Below are 14,816 nucleotides of genomic sequence, written 5' to 3'. Positions count from 1 at the left end.
CCCTTTTGTCCAGCGCTTGCCAACTAAGCTGCTTTTTTAGCACTTTAAGTGCTCCTCCGCTGAAATGACAGCTGCCAACAAAAGCCAGCTTGTGATTCTGGAGATGCTACAGTGGATATTCATTTTTTATATCCCCGTTTTACTTTGTGCATGTTTGGTGCTGCCTGGGCATTAGAAGGAATCACAGCAGTTCTCTTCTTACATTCACGTGAGGAACACCCAGCTCCTGACAACCCCTGAGCTCTGCAAGGAGCTGCCTCCCCGGCTCAGGGATTTCCAAATCTTCACCTCTGACTCTAGGAGTCACAACGTGTAGCTGTGGGGTCATGGCACCAGCACGTTCAGTGGCAGCTCGGAACAACTTCGCTCAGCAGCGAGCGAGCTACGAGAAACAGTGGAGCCCAGGTCCCTGCGCTGCAATTGTGTCGAGAGAAAAATAAATGCCTGAGAACGCTGGTCTCGCCTGCGCTCTCAGGGGCCTGCCAGGCTGCGACAGCAAGTTCAGGGCTATGAGGTTGCCTTTAAATCTCGGGAAGCACAACAGCAGAGTCGTCACTTTTGATGTTTAGCATTTTGGACTTGCATTTGCTGTTTTAGGAGTACCCAGATCTTGTGTGTCCAAAAATACCGGTATTTCTCAAGTCTTTTACAATATCCTGACAGCCCTAGCACCCTTAATCTAATTTTAGAAAACTTTGTAGGGATTATATATTTATAAACAGTTGGTGCTTAAATATTATTTCCCTTACCATAGCAACAGCTCCCCATCGTAGCATTCATTATACAGTGCTATTGCATTGGTGTGTCCCTGTTTTGAGTGAGAAAGCCCTGAAGCCACTCTCTCCCATGCCTGTTTTCCTACACCTTGCGAAGGACAAGGACTGAGGCTCCTGCCTGTCCTGACTCTCCTCCCGGAGCTGGGGAAGAGCCGTACCACTGGCTGCTGCTGGAAAAGCACCGGTGGCCCTGGGGTTTCCGTCATCGGTGTTCCTCAGGTGATGCGCCTGCTCAGGCCACCCCCTTCCACGGACACAAGCTGCTGATTCATCTGCCGTGGCATAGCCGACCTCGTACCTATGGACGCGTAGTACCTCCGCAACAGCCCTGAGTGCCACCCCCATGCGGCACACAGGCTTTCGGCAGCTCTGGGTGCCCGTGATGTGTGCCTGATGTACGCTCGCACTTGCTCGGCACCTCCAGCGAGCGGTGGGGAGGATCAGGGAGCGGGCGTCCAGCTGGCCTGCAGCCATGGCTGTGCTCCGCTCCCACTGGGGGCCAAGGCGCTGGAAGTGCAGGAATGGCAGGATTTCAAGGAGTTTGGCCAAGCCGGGCATAAAGCGGGCCAGGGACCGGTGCCAGGAGGAAATCAAGGGGCTCACGGTAAGAATACAAGAGCAGACGGGCACCTGCATGCTTCCCAGTCTTTCCGAAGAGTGAGGATTTGCTCCTCTCTTAGACACCAGCCCAGAAACAGTCTGGGCACTGAGACACCTCCAAAGTCCATCTGCAAAAATCCAGGGTGCCCCACAACTTGGAGCAATCCCAGAGCTACTTGGACACATACCTCCTGGTGCTGGGGTTGTCCCCCCACCTGTGGGACTGGCATGGGTGGCCGGAGAACTTCCAAACACCAGCAATGCGCGTTGAGTGTCTATGCAACACCTGGGCTTAAAATGGTGATGTTGAACCCAGGGCAGTCAAGGTAACGTGGCCGTAGAGGCCGTTTCATACGAAGTAAAGAAATCTAAGAGAACGAAACAAAAAATGAGGAGTAAAAGTGGGGTTGAAGGACAAACAGATGCTTCTGATAATTTCAGCTGGGCATGATCACATTTTCTGATGCTCCCTGGTATTTCAAGCGTTAATCTAGAGAGATGCTGTTGGCTTGAACGTTTACATATTATAGCTCTGTATCTCTGACCGGTGAGTATTCAAATATTAATTAGGCTCCATGGGGTGTATTTATGGTCAGTTTGCCTTTCAGAGGGGAGGACTGCTGTGGCTATACCTCACCCTCATCAAGAAAATTTGCCTCTGTTTAAAAGGCATCGTTTTTCCCCTGCGTGGCTCTAGGCGGGGAAGCAGAGAGGCTGCTGGTGACTTGGAGAGTCAAAAAAGCTCACCTTTTAAAATTTTCATCTGAGCCCAAATACAGTTTGAAAGCATCCAATTTCCATGCTCTCCAGCAACAGATTTCTGCGAAGGCTTTGTATTTTCTCCTCTTGAGTTATGGTTCAAAAAATCTACCTTAACAACATAATCTGCTTGGGAATATGTGTAATAAAATACCAGTGTGGCTGTTAAGGTGATATGAAGGTTACTGTTCTAATCACTCAAAATGCAGTCGGGAGCAAAGTTACGATTCTCACAGTAATCTGGCCACGTTACATCCCCCATACATCTTGTGAAACGCTGTTAACGTAAAGGGCAATGTATGAAGGCACATAAATTTAAAGGCAGACTAACAGAAAAGACTATTCGCGTGCTTAAGCACAGCATTCCGAGAGCCTGTGTCAGACTGTGCTGTAGGTTTGTAAACCCACCTGCATGCTACGGTTTTTCTACCGGAGAGGAGGCTCTCCCCGGGCTGCAGTGCCGCTGTGCCGCCCCGGCTGGCTCCCGGCGGCGATGGAGGTCCCCTCCCTGCCCGGCCGAGGCTTTCCGTGCCGCAAGGAAGCACGGCTCAGGGCCGAGATGATAAAAACTTTGCGGCTGCCCCACGGGCCAAGTACGCGCAGAGGATCGTGAGGTATGTGGCAGAGAAAGAGCTGCTGTTTCGCTCCCTGGCAGCTGCTCGGCAGCAGCTTGGCTACGGCAGGGGCATTGCAGCAGGGTGGGAGCAGCGGGAGGGCTGTGCCGAAGCAGGGGCTGCTGCCGCCTCTCCCCTGCCCCGTGGCTCCCTTCGCAGGGGTGTGGGGTGCAAAGCCTCCCCCCGAGGAGTTTCTAAACTCTGCCAGAGCTGGCTGGTGCGCGGGGCCGGCGGGGTTACCGAAATCATTCCAAAGCCCCGTAGGAGTGCCAGCCAAGATTTCTCACAGGGTGATCTTTGGATACCTTGATCCAAAGGGACAGAGTCTGGAATATTTTGGGGACGCTTGATTTTCAGAAAATATCCTCTCTCGTTGGCCATCGCGTAGAAGCTTTAGCAAAAGGCTTTAGACTTGACATCCTTCTGTAGTTCAGAAGCGGTGATAAACAGCTCATGCTATAATCCCTTCTCTTGAGGAGCTTATAAACTCCCTGCGTGCCGGACTGGTAACGTAGCCAGGGATGTGTTTATTTACCCCAGCCTTTCACTCCTTTTTGGTTTTCCTTCCAAAGAGCCACGACAAGTCGATATAACACGTAACATAAAGGAAATAAATGAGGGCAAAAGTAACCATCTCCATGTTATGTTGCTACTTTGATATACTTACAGCATCCTGGCTACAGATGAGTTTTAAATTGCTGGGGGGGGGGAAGGGAAATTGTCCTCCTCTGTACAAAAATAAACACCATTAGCTATCCATTTGTAAAATCCCAGATTTTAAGGGCCACGTAGTCATTGCGACTGTTCAACCCTGCCCCTGTGGGTGACAGGCTGCTGTCCTGTACCCAGTAATTCCTGCATCGGAGCCGTCGGCGGGGTGCAGGCACACCTTCGTCTCAGGAGAGATGCCATCGCTGCTGTGGGTGAGTTGTTCCAGAGCTTGATGCGCCTGACAGTGAAACGTGCACCTTATTTCTAGTCTGGAGGCGTCGAGTTTTGGCTTCCAGCCACTGGATTGCATTATGCCTTTGCCTATTAGATTAAAGAGCTATCTACTATCTGAACTATTTCTCCGGTGTAGGTATTAATAGATCATGATCAAGGCACCTCTTAACCTTCTCTCTGAGAAGTTAAATAGACTAAACTTCTTCATCTCTCACGACGAAGCGGGGGTTTCTGGGCTTTTCATCATTCTTGCCGGTCTCTCCAGCCTGCCCAATGTCTGTTTGGAAACACAGACCCCCCAAGTCAGAGACCATCCCGGGACTAGCGACAGGAGATCGTACCTTGGCTCGGCGCACCTACAAGCAATTAGCCCACCATGATCCCCACACCCTTGTCACCAGCCTGGGCTCATGGCTGTCTTAGCATCCCGTCTTACTGCCAGGAAACCCTCCAGGAAAAGGTCAAACCTTACAAGCTCCTGGGGTCTGCGTTACTCCTAGCACGGAAAACAACGTAAATGAGACGCAGCGCAGCTCTCCTCCAGCCTCGCCGCTCAGCCCCCAGCCACATTCGTCCCTCCCAGGCTCGTTTCCACCTCCCTTGAGGTGAGGCCGACAGGAAAATCACCTGCTGATGGAGACCCAAAGCCAGTATCAAAAGCCGTACTGGACTTTCACATATCATTGTATTTTTGTTTTCTTCTCTAAAAGTGTACATCAGGCTTCATGGTGTTAAACATGCCCCATAAATCACACTGTAGCCAAGTCAACACTTTTACGTGGCCTTTATCTTTCATAGTCCCATTTTCTTGGGAGTTCAAAATATAGTAGTAACTTTAACGCTGATTCTGGTATTTTTAATAAAAATCATTCACATATTGTGAATTTACAGAGGGGTTGGGTGGCTATTTACTAAGAGACTCCGTGTTTCACCGGAGTGAAAGAAGGGAGGTTTGTGAAAGCGTCAGTAAAAATCCAGAGACTAAAAGTCTGGTTAAACAGCAGTCTGTCTTTGGGGCAAACCCCCCTGACAAGTCCTGTGCCGCTGCCTTCCCCACCGGTCCCAGCCAGCCACCCCAGCTGGCTCAGGCAGGTAGGAAAACCCTCAGGAAGCTATTTCTCAGGGCTGCTGGGTGGCATCAGGTACGTGGTTGCTTTGATCCCATAGTGAATGACAGGGCTGTCAGAGCCAGCCGTGTGTGCCACCTCCGTGCCGTGCTGGGGTAAGGTGCTCTGCGTTCATACACCTGGGTGTCTTGAAAACTTCTGTAAGTGGCTGAAGAGTGGGGGTTTTTTAATCATGGTGTACCAACGTGAGATCTTAGGGAAGGGGAAGGTGAATTCATCACATAAAATCTCTAAGCAAGTTGTTTTCACCCATTCGTGCTCCCATATGTGCAAACACCAAGATGCGTGTCCCCCGGGGATCTCCAGGATCTCTCTCCCATGTCCCAGAGGACAGGAGATGCTGGTCACTGGGTCCTCCCTGTGCCTCCTGCGTTCCTCTTGCTGGGCAATCGTGAACTGGTTTTTTGGACTGATCTTAGACTGTCTGTTCGGAGTAATCTTTTGCAACTCTGTTCCTGCTGGGTTAACAGAAAGTAATAGCACTCTGGTGTCCTCTGCTAACACGGCATCTGCGCTGGGGCTTATCGGACCTGGGCTGGGTGGTGCTCAGCTTCATTAACTGGAAACACATCCTCGGTTATGAGTACGGCCGTTCTTTTAGCCCTTGTTCTGCTGTCCCCCCAGTGCGTACACACACGAGCTTGCATTTGTCCATCATTCATACCAGACTCAATATTTCCATTAAAAGCCTCTGCAAAGGCTAAGAAGGGGAACAGCCTGCCACCTGCTAGGCCTGGATGCCAAGTGTCCTGCCTGTAGGGGGAAAAGGGAACCCCTCCTTGCTAGCTGCCCAAGACTGGGATCCTGTGCACGGAGGAGCAGGCTCTGCTGGGCCTCGGAGCAGGTCTGTCCCAGTACCCTGGGGTTTTGGGTCCAGTTAATTTCCCATTTTGGAAAAAGAAGGATGCAAGGTGTTGAAGTTTGTGCGGTGCTGGTTGTTCTTATTGTTACTTGCAATGCTTTTTTTAAGTTGCTCTGATGTTGACATGGCCATGGCCACCACATCTGATAGGGATCCCTCAGAGCAGGGGGACCTTGGGAGGAACCGGCCAGTCCCCAGGGAAGATGGGGAGGCTGCTGGATCCTGTTTGCAGTGCTTGAGACTAGAGAAGAGTCTGGGCGGAGGGCTGTAGCCCTGTCCTGAGATAGTTGTGCCTCTACCCCGACTTAGGGCATCGCACGTGGCGCTGGGCACGGCTGCCAAAGGGGCATGAGGGCGCGGGGTGCTCGCACGGGAAGGGGCTGCCCGGCCACGGAGCGGCAGAAGGCAACAGGACCCGCTGTGCCCCCAGCCGGAAAGGCAAGGCTGTGGTGGAGGGCCGGGGGCAGCTGTGCTCCGTGCATGCCGGAGCCGTGCCTCTGCCGGAGAGCCAGGCGTGACCCACGCCAATGGCGGGCACAGCACCCGCTGCGCCTCCCCGGCCCGGCCCTTTTGATGTGGGTGTTGCGCTTCTGCAGAGCCTCAAATTAGGCCTCATTTAGTCCCTGGGGAAGGAGGAGGCGTCAGTGGAGTCTCTCATTTCATCTTAAATTGCCCAAAGTTCACAACACCTCCGCAGGAGCCCGCCAGCGGCCGGCATGCACGTGGGTTAGTGCCATTCACGCTGCGGGCCCGGAAAGCACCCCGAGCGTCTGCCTGTCTCTCTAAGGACAGATGGGTCCCCTGTCCATCCCCAAGGACGCCCTGTCTCCTGCAGCCACTGCTTGCAGGGTGCAGAAAGCTGCGCCCTGAAGACCCCCCGCCGTGAGCCCCGTTGGGTACCAGCCCCGTGCCCCCTTCCCAAACCACCGCGGCAGCCACGAGATGGGGAAACGGCTGCCGCACCGGCGGGCACGCACCCCTCCTCGCCAGCGCTCAGGGCTGCCCTGGGAGGGAAGGGGGTGAGCCCGCTCCCCGCCGGGTCTGTGCTGGCAAAGGCAGGGAGCTGCCGCTTCACCCTGCCCTGACCCCACACACTGCACGTGTGGTTGGCAAAAGCCTCCCGGCTCCGTGGCCGGGAGAGAAAAGGTTGTTCGCCACCTGGCAGGTTACACGGCCAGGTCACCACGGAAGTAATTTTCCCTTTTACGCGCTTCTTGGGTGCCGTGGGCCGGGAGAGGCCGGGGGGCTTTGCCTCCAGCACGCTGCTGTCCCTTGCAGGGTACGGCCCAGCCTGGGGTGGCTGGCCCCGTGCGTCTGCAGGTGCCGGCTGCTGTCGCCGGATGTCTTGGGGCCAGCTTCCCCGGGCAGGTGTCCTTCCTTCCTTCCTCTGTTTTGCATGTTTACTGGTGGCTGCGGGAGCTTAACGTGTGTTTACCGGTGGCTGCGGGAGCTTAACGTGGAGGGCCAGGCAGAGCTGGAGTCCTGCCACTGCTCCCTCCCCAGCGGGGCTGGGTCCCGCTCAGCTCTGTCCTAAGGACGGGGAGAGCAGAGAGCACGGCAGGGGCCAGCAGCTGCTTTGAGAAGGGCTGGGGTGGTGGTGGCCGTCCTGAGCAGAGCTGCAGCGTCGTCCCAAGGGGCTGGGGCCAGGCTTGCGTGAGAAAGTGGGGTCTGGGGAGCCCAAGCAGATGCAAGGCTGTGCCACGGTGATGGGGCAGTGCGAGAAGGGGGTAAGAGGATAAGCGCAGAGGCCTCTCTTTTTTGGGAGCTCCAGGCGCGCATGCCGAGTCCCTCATCCTCCTGCAGCTCCCGGCTGCGGGCAGCGTGACAAACCAGCCTTTTCATGGGGGCCTGGGAGGTCGGGGCTGCCAGTGGCCGGGCACGGGGCAGGCCAGCCCCCGCCACCGGCACCCGCCGCCCTCAATGCTGCCTGTGTCTCTGCCTCCACCGCTGCCGACAATGAGCCTTTTCAGGGAGCCGGGACCAGCGCAGCCATGGCGGCCCTGCCTGCGAGCACAGGCAGGGGGGATAAGTGGGCTGCAGGCAGCGTGCTCGGGGTCCCTGGGAGTCAGGGTCCCCTCCTACAAACCCGGGGGCATCTCCCAGCCCGGCCCTGTCACGCCGGTGTTGCAGCTCCCTCTGCTCCCAGCCATGCGGGTTGCTCGGTATCCATGGCCTTCCCCCGCAAACCAGGCTGGGGAGGAGGGTGGAGGCTTGGGGCTTTGGCCGAGATGCCGACAGGGAGTCCGAGATGGTCCCATGGGGACACAAGGGCCGTGTGAGAGCTGGAGGTGGGCACCAGGCAGCCAAAGAGCCCACAGCACCGTGGCAGGGGGCCAAGGCATGCCAGCCGGGGTGCACTGGGGTGTTTGCTGCAGGCTGCCTGCTCTGGGTACCTGTGGCTGCTGCTGTTGGTATCTGAGCATCGAAATCCCGGATTAGCTCTGTGATACAGATTCAACAGGTGCCTTCCAAGGTCACTCAGCTCCCTGAGCCCTCCTGCCCGCCTCGTGTTGCCCCTGCCCCTGCTCAGGGCTTGCCCACACTCCTGGCTGCAGCTTTTCAGCCTCCAGCGCTGGCTGCTCTGACAGCTCTGCTGGAGGGGGGACAGGGAAGCAGCTCTTGTCCCCACGGGGCACCTCTTCTGCTGAGCCTGCACGTCGGTGCTGCTTCTGCTCCAGGCGTAACGCTGGAGCTGATCCCCAGGCTGCTGACTCAGCACGGGGACAGGAGCGGGCAAGGACACTGGCCGGGGCAGGGTCGCTGGCTGGTCTCCCCAGAGAAGGGCGAGAAGATGCCCTGGAGCCTCTGGGGCCAGAAGCAGTGAGCAGGCAGGGTCTCCAGGCCAGGACCCTTGCGCTCTGCACAGGCGCTGCCTGGCTCCTCTACGAGATGGCCGCAGGAAAGGTTCATGGGCTGCACAAGTGAAAGCCGGTATATATTCATGTTTGTGCACTGTTCTCACAGCACCCAGCAGCACGTCTCGGGAGTGTACCAGGGCCTGATCCTTCCCCGAGGAGCGTGGTTAGATGTCATGCAGGGGAGCCAGAAAGAAGACAGGGTCATGGATGGAGGAGGAGGCATCACTGCAAGAGGCCAGCTGGGGCACCGGCGGCCTTGCTGGCTCCCCAGATGGGCTTGGACTCTGCATCAGGACACCATGGGGACTTGATACTGGAAGTTTTATCTCTTGAGCCCTTTTGTAGCCCCACATATTTCAGGCTCTGACTCTATCCTTGCTCTTCCTCAGTGGCTTCTCCTGCTGTCCCAGGCAGGCTCCTTGCTTGCACCTTCTGGTTTGATTTTGGTGGGTCACTTGCTTTTTCTGCTTGTTGTTTTGCCGTGCCTGTTTTAGAGCAGTATTGATTTCTCTCTTTGCGTGACTTCCACAAAAGCTGCTCTTTGCTCCCAGCCGGGGATGCTGCTTTTCGCCATCCCTTCGCTTCCCTTTGAAAACGCTCGTCCCGCTAACCCCTGCAAGCAAGAAGACACCTCAAACCCCCAAGTACGGGTAGATGAAAGCCTGAATGTAGTCCTCAGTGAAAACTACAGCAGTTCTGGGCCTGCTGTAGTTTAAACAGCCTGCTCTGAGCTGCCTGTGCCTCATCTACAACGCACCCCCTTCCTGCTAGAGCCGGTCCAGAGCTGGCAGCGATTTCGCGGGAGCCGAGGGGGGATATTTCAGGTTTGATGAAACTGCCCTTTCCCAAGGAGTGCACTGGATGCCATCCCATTTCACTATGGCTTTCACCTGCCCACATGCTACTCTGGGACCCAGAGACCCCTCCTGCGACCTCCTGGGGACGGAATCGGAGACCACCATGATGCCCGCAGAGTCAGGGTTTCTGCTGACCTCCTGTAGCCTTCTGGGGAGGCAGAGGGGAGCCAGGCAGGGATTTCAGGCACTCACGGGGACAAACTGTAGCCACCACCTTTGCCAGACAAAGAGGTAGAACTGGGAAGCCACCCCACTCTGCGAAGGATGGTGGCTGTGGCTCCCAAGGGAAGGGACAAAACCAGGCGCCTGGCTGCACCCAGCCGGAGATGCCAGTGCTGCAGGAGAGCATGTGGATTGCCCGGTGCCCGCTGGAAACGCGTCCCCTCCTCCTGCTGCCCTGAAGCAGCAGCCCCCGAAGCCCTGGGGGCAGCAGGGGAGAAGGCTCATTGTTTTGCCCTGCGCCGGGGCAGCCCGAGGCTCCTGACGGTGGGGTTGCATCCAGCATGCACAAGCGCCGTCTGCTCCCGCGCAACGTCGCCTGTCCCTGCCGCCCCTTCCGCTCTCTCCTCCCACCCCACGCTGTCTGCTCCAGCCACGCTCCGAGCAGAGCTGACAAGCCAGGCACGTTAAAAACTTAATGCAAAACTAATTTGTCAGCCATAAACAAGTGGCAAGGGCTTCAGTGCATTTTCTGCCCGTTGTATCCGGCTCCCCCGGCAGAGGATGCGTGCCTCCCCTCTCTGCCGAACAAGCTCTGACTCATCGGCACTGTGGTCGGAGCATGGTGCTGGTGGGGCGAGAGGGGCTCCCCCAGGGAGGCAGGAAGGGGGAAGGCTGGGGGGTGCGCAATGGGGGGAGCCCCTGCACACCCCCCGTGAGCAGGCTAAGGGGTGGAGGAGGGAGGTTGGCACAAGTGGCCGCTTCTGGCTGTGAGAGGAGACCATCAAAGAATATGCCGCCACCAACCCGAGCCCTGGCAGGGTTTAGCCTGGGAAAGGTCTGGGGCCACCCCCAAAGTGTGTGTGGGGGACAGGGGGTTAGGGTCACAGGAAAGAGAAGGGCAACTTGTTGAATCTGTATCACTCAGAGAAGGGCAACGAAGCTGGTGAAGGGTCTGGAGAACAAGTCTGATGAGGAGCGGCTGAGGGAACTGGGGCTGTTTAGCCTGGAGAAGTGGAGGCTGAGGGGAGACCTTATCGCTCTCTACAACTACCTGAAAGGAGGCTGTAGAGAGGTGGGGGTCGGTCTCTTCTCCCAAGTAACAAGTGATAGGACAAGAGGAAATGGCCTCAGGTTGAGCCAGGGGAGGTTTAGACTGGATATTAGGAAATTTTTCTTCACTGAAAGGGTTATCAAGCATTGGAACAGGCTGCCCAGGGCAGTGGTTGAGTCGCCATCCCTGGAGGTATTTAAAGGACGTTTGGATGAGGTGCTTAGGGACATGGTCTAGTGGTGGTCTTGGTAGTGTTAGGTTTACGGTTGGACTCGATGATCTTAAAGGTCTTTTCCAACCTATACGATTCTGTAATTCTGTGAAAACTCAGGCTGGAAGAGGGAGGGACCTCAGGACATCTCAAGTCCAACCTCCTGCTCAAAGCAGGGTCAGCTATGGGGTCAGACCGGGTTGCTCAGGGCTTTATCCAGTTGGGTCTTGCAAAACTCTCAGGATGGAGGATGCCATGACATCTCTGTCTCAAATAGTGCCACCAGGCCCAGTTCCCAGGACTGTGAACTGTGTGGGGAAAGTGGGCCTCTTGCTGCCAGGGGAAGGGTAGGGTGAGGCATGGGGAGGGACAACTTCTGGTTGGCATGGTGGCCATGCTTCATGTCTGGCTTGGGAGCAGGGGTAGAAGGATGGTGGGTCCCTACAGCTGCACGTTGAAACTGAGAACAGGATTTGAGGTTGGGCATGTCCTTAGCATGGCTGAGGCAATGGATGGGCAATATGCACCTCTGGAGAGCCCCACCAGTGTCCTGGAGCACTGCATCCAGCCTAGGGTGGGTTGCCAGAGAGAGACTGGGGCAGTTTGTAGAAAAACAGGAGAACAGGCTGGAAAGCTTGTGTGAAGAGAGACTAAAAGAGCTGCATGTCTGGCTTGGCTAGATGGAGACAGGGTAGCAGGGTGCAAATACCCAGGGGAGGAGGGAGAAGAGGGATAAAGCTAGAGAGAAAGGCGTGCAAGTGGGTGGGAAGCTGCCTCATAATCCCAGGTCCGAGGCTGCAGAATGGTCCCTGGGAAGGAAGCGGAAAGCTCTCACATCAGCCTGGACAAAACTCCTGGGGGAATCAAGCACCAGCAAGCTGCCGGGGAGCTGCATGCCGCAGGGATGCATGCGGCGTGGCCTCTTCCCGGGCTGCTGCCGGCAGAGCGGCAGCAAGGACCAGGTGACATCTCTAGGGGACTCTACTCTTCACGTGACACCAGTGACGCACCGGCACCTTGGAGCTAAGTGGCAGCCAGGACTGAGGCTGAGGGAGCTGCTCAGAGGGGACACGGGTGAGCTGGTCCCTCGGGATGCTCCACGGGGGTGGCAGAGCTCCAATCCCGGCTCCGCTCAGCCCTGGCAAGCAGATGAGAGCCTTCTGCACTGATGGACGGTGTCAAGTCACCCCAAAAAGCATCATCTGAGAGCCAAGACTGTTCATCCTTTCCTGCTCTTCCAAAACAGCAGGACCCACAAACAGGAGCCTGCAGGGCCTGACTGCCACAGCCCTCTGGTCATCAGGTGCTTCTTCAAAAGTATCGCTTTAGGGTCATTTAAAGCTCTCAATCAGCATTGACATCTGAATATCTGCTTATATCTACACAGTCAACATGTAGATGCACATTTAATATTAGCATGCACACGGAAATGCAGCAATTCAATATAAACTAAATACCGGTGCATTATACTAAGTGCATATTAATCCAAAGTGCTTCGTATTTCTGCATAGCTTTGTACCGAGTGTGCGGCGAGGTATTTAAATTTGCAGCACCTGTTACTACTGACTCACATTAAACCATATATTTATCAGAATCGTTTTTTTGACCATATATAATATACCACGAGAAGCCTTCGAAAATCTTTTTTTCCCCTAGTTAACATGTCTGCAATACCGGGTCAGCGTGGGTCAAATGCTTAGCATGTCCTGTGCCTGCACTGAACACCCAAAGAGAAGACCATTTTATTTTTGGCACGATGTCAAATTGGGCCCACTCGATACCCGTCAGCTAAAGATCAAGGATGGATGTCACTGCGATGGGTGAGGTTCTGAAATCGCAATGCCACCTCTTCCCCCGTGGGCACATCCCTGCCACGGTGCTGGCACAGGAGGTGTTATCATGGAAATCTTGGCCGTGGAAGTATAGGGATTTCCCTGCTGTCATTTTTATGCTGGATGAATGGGAGCAAATGCTGTTGTAATTATTTCTTTACTGTACTCACGTGGCAGAACAGTGCGTGTTTGCCCGCTTCTCCCCCCAGAGCACGCGTCCATCGACATGGGGGGCAGTGGGGGCTAGAGCTGCTCTGGGAGATCTGGCGGCCAGGGAAGGAGGGGTTGGTGAGTGGGGCTGCGGGCACGGGGGCTTGGGAGGGCAGCGCCAGCGCTGACCTTGCTGCAGGAGCTCCTTGCAGCAAAGCTGTGCCCTGCCCGGCTGCCGGGCAGGGTTTGCAGGGGAGCAGCAGGGGAGCGCAGGCAGTGCCGAGCCCTGGTGCCCCGGGGGCTGCAGGGATGCTGTGGGCGAAAGCCCCTGCCTCGAGGAGGGGAAACAGTCAAAGAGTGGGAGAGAAACTCAAGAGAAGCAGCATCTGGGGAAAATCCCAGAGTAAGGAATAGGCTTCAGCCTCAGAAACTTTATGGTCTCAGGGCAAAACCATTCAAGCGCTGGGCAAAAACCGGCCCCATCCTCTCTCACGCGCCTGTGCCCCCCATGCTGGGCTGCTGGGCACTCCCAGCCTGCCGGCTGCCCTCGGGCAAAGATGGGGCACCACACTCCTTCCTGGGGGCCAGGACACGGCAACGAGGATGGATTTAGCTGCCTGTGGTATTCAGACTGTCCCGTCTGCCACAGCTTCTATCCCCAAGGATGCCAGGTGGTGCCTGCGATGCAGGGCAGCTCCGTGGACCTTGTCGGTCTTAGGAGAGTTTGAATCAGCAAAGCTCCAGCCACGCAGCACAGTCATGCAGAGCCAAGGTGCAAACATGTCTGGGATTCAGCAGAGTAACTGCTTTGTCCCAGCTGCCTTCCTCGACTGCTGTCTGGAGAAGTGAAGGGTAATGTGCTCAGGCAGTCAGTGATGGATGGCAGGGCGAGGCCAGAGATGAGGAGACGGATGGTACCGCTTGCGGGAGGAGCGGGAGGGAGGCTGAAGGGCAGGGGCAGCCCACGGTCGCTGGAGCCATGCAGAACCGCTGATGCGGGAGTTACAGACCCTTGGCATTGCAGCAAGGTCCCGGCAGGCTGGGGTGCAGGGGAGAGGCATGGCCACGGGGTGGGGAGGAGGTGGAGAAGCAGAGTTGCTTGGGTTAAGTTGCCTTTGCATCTTCCACCTTGCCCCTGTCCTGAGATGGTGGGAGAGGAAGGAATACCACCATCCTGTGCCCACTGCTGCCCCAGGGAAATCGGCTGCCGTGATCTCCACCCCTGGATGAGTCATTGCCACATTTGTCATTACCAGGTTAGCTGAGGCATTGGGGTTGCAGGAGGCAGCGGCTGTCGTCCGCCCCTGGAGAGAGCTGAGCTGGCAGCCTCCGGTGCCGGCTCCCCCGGCCCCCTCCACGCTGAACCCCGGGGGGGCAAAGCACCGTCACCGGTGGAGGCAGGAGGAAATCCCAGGGGAGAGAGTGTGACAAATCGTCTCTCTGCAGACCCCGTGGAGTCTGTGCCTCCAAAGTCCCTGCAGGGACGATGGCACCTGGGAGCAGTAGAAATATCTGAGGGGCTGCTTAGAGCCCACGCCCAGCAGCTCCTCACGGCAGGTGCTGGAGGTGTGGGAGACACGGGGGTCGGGGTCCGTCTCGCAGCGCTGAGCTGCTCTGGCATCCCCATCTCAGCTGCAGAGAGCAACCTCCGGCCACGGAGGGGCCTCCTCCCTGGGTACAGAAACACCATCGGCCTCAGCTTAGAGAGAAGGGGAGAAAAAGGCAAGAGGGAAGAGGTGGGAGCCTGAACCGCCTTCTCAGGCAAGCAGCAATTAAAGCCTGTCCCGGGAGGGCAGGGGAAGGTGGGGTTTGCTCCCATGTAGCACACCTTTAGTTTGAGCGGGGGTTTCCTTTTATTTTGATGGGCAAAAAAGTGCAAAGGAGCAGCCTCTCTCCAAAGCGCGCGGGCAGCTCCTGAGTCTGCCTCCCGCTTGCGAGCTCTCCCTTTTCAGCAGGGCTACAAATCAGGCAACGCTTGTCTGCTCGTAGGGTGCAAAGAGAGACGGCGAGTC

This window comes from Mycteria americana, chromosome 5 (assembly GCF_035582795.1).
Source record: "Mycteria americana isolate JAX WOST 10 ecotype Jacksonville Zoo and Gardens chromosome 5, USCA_MyAme_1.0, whole genome shotgun sequence".
NCBI classification, from domain to species: Eukaryota; Metazoa; Chordata; class Aves; order Ciconiiformes; family Ciconiidae; genus Mycteria; species Mycteria americana.
The sequence above is the reverse complement of the archived record's forward strand: the minus strand, read 5'-3'. Positions refer to the sequence as shown.